This window comes from Lepus europaeus, chromosome 18 (assembly GCF_033115175.1).
Source record: "Lepus europaeus isolate LE1 chromosome 18, mLepTim1.pri, whole genome shotgun sequence".
In the NCBI taxonomy this organism is placed as follows: domain Eukaryota; kingdom Metazoa; phylum Chordata; class Mammalia; order Lagomorpha; family Leporidae; genus Lepus; species Lepus europaeus.
In genome coordinates, this window is record NC_084844.1 from 63,155,059 (window position 1) to 63,161,886 (window position 6,828).

Genomic DNA, 6,828 nt, shown 5'->3' on the forward strand with positions numbered 1-6,828 from the left:
TGGATCTGGGCCAGTCTGAAACCAGGAGCCAGGAGCTTTTTCCGGGTCTCCCACGTGGGTGCAGGGGCCCAAGCACTTGGGCTGTCTTCTGCTTTCCCAGGCCACAGCAGAGATCTGGATCAGAAGTGGAGTAGCCAGGATTCAAATCGGCACCCACACGGGAGCGGTGGCTTTACCTGCTACACCATAGCACTGGGCCCTCTTGTGACTTCTGAACTGAAAGTGACCAGTGTGGCCTGGATTCTGTGTCTACTGCGTGGCAGTGTTCTAGAGGGTCAGTAATACACCAAGCCATTCATTTGTCTGCTTACGTCCTTGGCCTGGGCTCTGTGTTGCCACCAGACGTTGGGGACAAGTGTAATTAGTGTAGGGAGCATAGACTGTAGTGGAATCCTTGGTCTCCAGCATTATCACCTTCTCAATACAGTTTTAATTTCACGGAGACTGACTTTTAATCATGACTGTGTTTAACAACTGACTCGTAAAAATTCTTGAAAAATCGCCAACTGGTTCTAGTGGCCTTAGGTTGCCCTGGGAAGGCTGCAGCGAAGGCGAGACGTGAGTAGACTCAGGATCCCATGCGCTGCTGTGCTGAGGGCTGTCCAAATCGGTAAGACAGCGCCTGCATTGGCGAGAGAGTAAGGGGTTCAAAACCCAGGGTCGGGGGCGTGTGTTGTGGAGACTGCTGGGCTCACTGTTGCAGTTCCCCCCGTGCCCACAGTGGGGCAGCAGAGTCTGGGCAGTGGAGCTTCAGGATGGGGCCAGCCCCGTGGTTTGGATGGCGAACAGAGGCCCCAGAACCTGCCAGAGGTACCCCCGTTGTTTCTGCTCTACTCAGCCAGGGCCCTGCAGGCTAGCGTGTGTGGAGGAGCGCTGGAACTTGGGAAAGGGACACCCTGGACCCCTGCAGAGCTATAGACCCCGCCTTCCACCTCCTGTAGTCCCAGTCCTTGGACCTTCTGCCCCAGACAAGCCAACCCTCTCTGGCCCTGTATTCGGTCTTCAGTATTGTATGGCTCCAGCGCTCGCCTGGACTCTCAAGGCGAGGAAAGCCCTTTAGCTTTTTTTGTTTGATAGGCAGAGATTTTCCTATCCAATGGTTCATATTTCCCCAAATGGCCTTAATGGCCGGGATGGTGCCAGGCTGAAGCCAGGAGCCTGGAGCTCCATCCAGATCTCCCACGGGGTCCTCCATCATCTGCCTTCCCAGGCTCATTAGCAGGAAGCTGGATTAGAAGTGGAGCAGCCTTTGGGGAGTGAACCCGTGGATGGAAGACACCTCTCTCTGCCTCTGCCTCTGCCTCTTTGTAACTCTGCTTTTCAAATAAATAAATACATCTCTTTTTTTAAGATTATTTATTTATTTGAAAGGCAGAGTTAGAGGTCTTCTACCCAATGGTTCACTCCCTAAATGGCTGAAACGGCCAGAGCTGGGCTGATCTGAAGCCAGGAGCCTGGAGCTGCTTCTGGGTCTCCCACACAGGTGCAGGGGCCCAAGGACTTGGGCCATCTTCTGCTAACCCAGGCCATAGCAGAGAGCTGGGTCAGAAGTAGAACAACCAGGACTTGAACCAGTGCCCATATGGGATGCCAGCACTGCAGGTGGCACCTTTACCTGCTATGGCACAGCACTGGCCCTTAAATCTTTTAAAAAAGTGGAGTAGCCGGGCCTTGAGCTGGATTGTGGCACAAATGTTTGTGTCCTTTAATTCTTACTGTAACCTCTGAGACTGCCCTTGGGGCCTGGGTTCAAATCGTAACACGACTTTGGGCAAATCATTTCCCTTCTCTGGCTTTTGTTTCTTCCTTTGTAAGATGGGTGTAGGATGGTGCAGCAGGTTAGGCTGCTGCCTAGGATACCCATATTCCATTTCGGAGTGCCGGTTTGAGTCCTGGTTACTCGGCTTCCAATCCAGCTTCCTGCCATCGTGCCCAGGAGGCAGCAGGTGAACTAACCCATGCCCATGAGTTCCTGCCACCCATGTGGGAGCGCTGGATGGAGTTCCCGGCTCCTGGCGTGGGCCTGGCCCAGTGTCGGCTATTGTAGCTGTTTGGGGAGTGAACCAGAGGATGGGAGAACTCTCCCTCTGTGTCCGTGTGTCTGTCTCTCCCTCTGCTGCTCTGCCTTTCAGATAAATTTTAAAAATGAGCACAGGATGAAAAAGATGACAGGGTTGTTAGCACAGACTAAGTGTTGAGTGTTCATAAAAGGCAGCAGTGAATACTGACACCCCCGCCCCCCATTTTACAGATGAGAAAACTAAGCCAAGAGGTGAAGTGGCAGAGGCAGGATTAGAACCGGAGGCCCCAGAGGGGAATGGAGCACCTGGCCAGGTCACTTCCCTGAGCCTCCACTTCCTGGAGGCTGCCCCCCAACACCCACCTCACCCCCCTTCACCACCACCGGCTGTCAGACCTCTGTCAGTCAAGGTGGCCCTGGGTCCTGGGCTCCCTGCTTTCAATGCCAGCTTCACTCTGCATCCCCTAGGCTTGGGGGCTGACCCCGTCCTGGCTCTCAACTCCCTTTCTCCCTCCTCTCCCTCCTTGTGCTGTGGGCTCCCACCTACCCCTGCCTTCCACCTGGACTCCAGGAATGCTCAGCATGCCAGTCTCCCCAGGAAGAAGCTGGGGCGTGTGTGTGTGTGTGTGTCCTGGCCTGAGCAGGGATCTGAGTCAGCTCCTGGAAGGCACGGCCACCTCCTCCAACCAGGCACTTCCTGTGCACTTGGCCCCTAAACACTGTGGGTGATTGTGGTTTGTGTCATACTACTGTTGTTATGACAGGTTAAATGCTAGAAAATATTTAGGGAAGCCACACAAATACCCAGTCCCCACCACGCAGCAGCGTCTTGTCACTTCCGTAAAAAACAAACACACACGCACACACACACACACAAACGGTTGAAAATGTGTTGAAGGGCTGCTGTTGCGGTGCAGTGGGTTAAGCTGCCATCTACTATGCCAGCTTCCCATACGGCACCGGCTCAAGTCCTAGCTGCTCCACTTCTGATCCAGCTCCCTGCTAATGTGCCTGGGAAAGCAGCGGAGGATGGCCCCAAGTGCTTGGTCCCCTGCGCCCACATGGGAGACCTAGATGAAGCTCCTGGCTACTGCCAGGTCCAGCCTGGGGCCGTTGTGACCATCTGGGGAGTGAACCAGCACATGGAAGGTGTCTCTCTCTCTCCCCCCTCCTCCTGTATCTATGCCTTTCAAATAATTATTTTAAAAAAGTGTTGAGCACCAGTATGTTCTAGGTACTGGAGACACAGTGATGGACAATAGTATTAAAAACCCAGCCATAGGGGTAGTGCAACAGGTTAAACCGCCTGGACACCTGCATCCTATATCATAGTGCCTGGTTCGAGCCCTAGCTGCTCTACTTCCAATCCAGTTTCCTGCTAGTGCTTTGGCCCCTGCTACACACATGGGAGACCCAGATGGAGTTCCAGGCTCCTGGCTTGGACAGGGCCCAGCCTTGGCTGTTGCAGACATTTGGGGAATGAACCAGCAATTGGAGGATCTCTGTCCCTTTTCTTTTTGGGTAGATGTAAATACATTTTTTAAATATTAAAAAATACCACCCCTCAAGCTCCTCAAGCTGTGCAGGCAGGCGGCATATGAAAAAGCGAAATAGTAGCAGGTGCAAAGCGGCAGGCCGAGGGTGGGACCAGCAGGGGGCGCAGTTTAAAGCAGAGACCTGGGAGTAGAATTTTTTTTTTTTTAAGATTTATTTATTTTTATTTGAAGCTCAGAGTTACACAGAGAAGGAGAGGCAGAGAGAAAGAGTGGTCTCCCACCCACTGGTCCACTCCCCAGTTGGCTGCAGTGGCCGGAGCTGAGCCGATCCAAAGCCAGGAGCTTCTTCCAGGTCGCCCATGTGGATGCAGGAGCCCCAAGGACTTGGGCTATCTTCTACTGCTTCCCCAGGCCATAGCAGAGAGCTGGATTAGAAGTGGAGCAGCCGGGATTTGAACTGGCGCCCATATGGGATGAATTATCTCCTTTAGTCCTGACTGCCCCTTACAGAAGCGGAGACAGGCCCAGAGTGGACAGAGGCTTAGTTAATGTCACTCAGGTAGCACAGGGCTGTCTTTGGATTGAAAGCTGGACCTGAGGGGGCGGGGGTGTGTAGCCGAGGGAGGGGCCACCCCACCCAGGAAATGCCAAGAAGGCAGTAGCCAGAGCTGGCCTGTGGTTGACCTGAGGCTGGGCATTGGGGTGGGATGGGGGTGGACCAGTGTCTCCTGCCAGGCTGCTGACTCGGGAGTCCTCTCGGCTCCCTCGATTTCCCAGAGCAGCTGTGTTCAAGTCCTTGCCGGGCTTTCCTGAGCCGCGATTTCTGGCTTTAAGCAATGAGCTGACTTGGCCCAGCCACCTGTCCCTGTCCCCTTGGGCTGCGGCAGTAATCATAGGCCTGGGCTGCCCCGGCTGCTGGGGGGTGGGGGCAGACAAACAGTCATTAGCTCCCTCCCCTCTCCCAGCCTGCTGGATGGTGCCATTCCTGAACCCTTACTGGGCATGTGGGAGGGCTGGGGCTGGCTGCCCAGGCCTCTGTGTGCTCACGTGTGTCTCAGCATTGAAAGGCCAAGAACTATTGATTTATTTATTTGAAAGGCAGAGTTAGAGGTCTTCCATCCACTGGTTCACTCCCCAAATGGCTGTAATAGCTGGAGCTGTGCTGATCCAAAGCCAGGAGCTTCTTCCAGGTCTCCCACACAGGTGCAGGGGCCCAAGGACGTGGGCCATCTTCTGCTTTCCCAGGCCATAGCAGAGAGCTGGGTCGGAAGTGGAGTAGCTGGGACTCTAACCGGCACTCACAGGCAATGCCCACATCTCAGGTGGTGGCTTTATGCACTGGGCCACAGTGTCGGCTCCATCTTTTATAGAAACAAAAACAAAATCCAGATTCTCCATTGCAGGCATTCCCTTTGGGGGGGCATAGAATCTGCATTGTTAATGTGTGTGTGTGTGTGCGCACGCGTGCTGTGGGGGGTGGGCTCTGACACTGGCCCCTGCTTGCCAAGGACTCCTCCCTGCCTATCCCCCAGCTCAGCTTGTTCCAGGACAAACTGCACACCCAGCCTAGCCCAGCCTAGCCCAGCCTGGACTGTCCCCTCTCCCGCGGGACACTCCCTGAAGTCAGGCCCCTCAGATGGGCTCCCTCGGAAGAGCACAGTCCCAGGGCAACAGGGGACACTATGGGTGACGGTAGCCACCCACCCCGTTCTGTGTCACAACCCCAAGCCTGTGAACTAGGGGGCAGGAGAGGCTGTGTTTGCCTGCTGGTCTAAACAGAGACCGAGGACGGGCAGGGGCGGCCCAGGGGAGGAGCTCAGACAGCAACGAGCAGGAGCCATGATAATTAACAGCTGGCACCCAAGGTGGCTCTTATCTCCGCCTTTCGTGTTCCAAGGACTGCTTCATTTAATCTTCACCATCGATAACCCTTACAGGCTGAGTTCAAGTGGGATCACCCGGGGGTTTCAGAGGAGCAAACTGAAGCACAGGGCTTGCGGTGACTCGCTCCAGATGGCACAGGGAGGAGCCGGCGTTGGCGCCGTGGCTTTGTAGGCTAAGCCACCGCCTCCAACACCTGCATCCCATGGGGCGCCGGTTCGTGTCCCACCTGCTGCACCTCAGATCCAGCTCCCTGCCAATGCACCTGGGAAAGCAGCGGAAGATGGCCCAAGTGCTTGGACCCCGGAGGAAGCTCCCGGCTTCTGAGCCAGGCCATTGCAGCCACTTGGGGGGAGTGAACCAGCCGATGGAAGACCTCTCTCTGTGTGTGTCTCCTCCGTAACGCTTTCAATTTTTTTTTTAGTAGTGAGGTCAGGATGTGAATTAACTTCCTAACACTTCCAGAGTGAGGCTGAGTGGCAGGACAGGGGCTTCCGCCCAGGCCTCTGGGCTGCCCGGGCTGGGTGCTGGAGGGAGCAGTGGCCAAAGGTCCCCTCCTCCTCTGCCCAGCCAGCCCTGCCCACGCAATTCAAGACCCTCTTCTTGCCTTGGTGCCTGTGTGTTTCCGCGTTCTTGTATAAAACTGGGATGACAGCCTTGCCTCTCTCCCAGACTTGCCCACCCCCGGCTGTGCTGTCCCCCCCCCCCCCTTCCCTCCTCTCATCTCCAGGCGCCCCCTGCATCCCCACCCATCTCTGGACCCAGCCCCAATTCCAAGGAAGGGCTGGGTTAGGGCCGGCTGGGTGTGGGTGGATTTGGGGGCAGCCAGGCCCCTCCCCCGTGGCTTGGCAGTTGCCTGGGAGTCAGAGGTCAGCCCCTCCTCCCTGGACACAGCTGCTGGGGTTGGGACCTCGCCCACCGGCCCCACCTAAGCTTTTGGGACCTGGCTTTAGCGTGGAAGGAGAGGGTCAGCTTCCCAAGCCATTGTGCGGAAGAGAAAAGGCGGCCTGGGAGGGGCGGGGCGCAGCTTTGTTTACACACTGTTCCCAGTCCCAGAGGAGCCCAGATCCAGCCTCAGCACAGTCCCAAACGCCCCCTCCCGCGGAAGGGCTGCCTCCCGGTGGTCTTGGGTCGATGCCACTCAGGGGAGTCCCGTGACACGGGGCCTTCTGCGTGGGGTCCTGCGGGGTGTGCAGGAGTTCCCCGGAGGCTGAGGAAGGCATTCCTGACTGGCCACACAAGCATGGCGGGGGAGGAGGCCCTCTGGCTCCCTGGGGTGCCCCGAGAGGCCGGTGAAGCCCGGCAATCGGTTGGCCCACAGGCGGAGAGGGGAAACAGCCCAAGGAGCCCACGGAACTTTCCCACCCGGGACAGGGCCGCCCCTGTTTACGTGAATGTGCACGTCGTTCTCTCCGGAGAAGACTCCTCCAA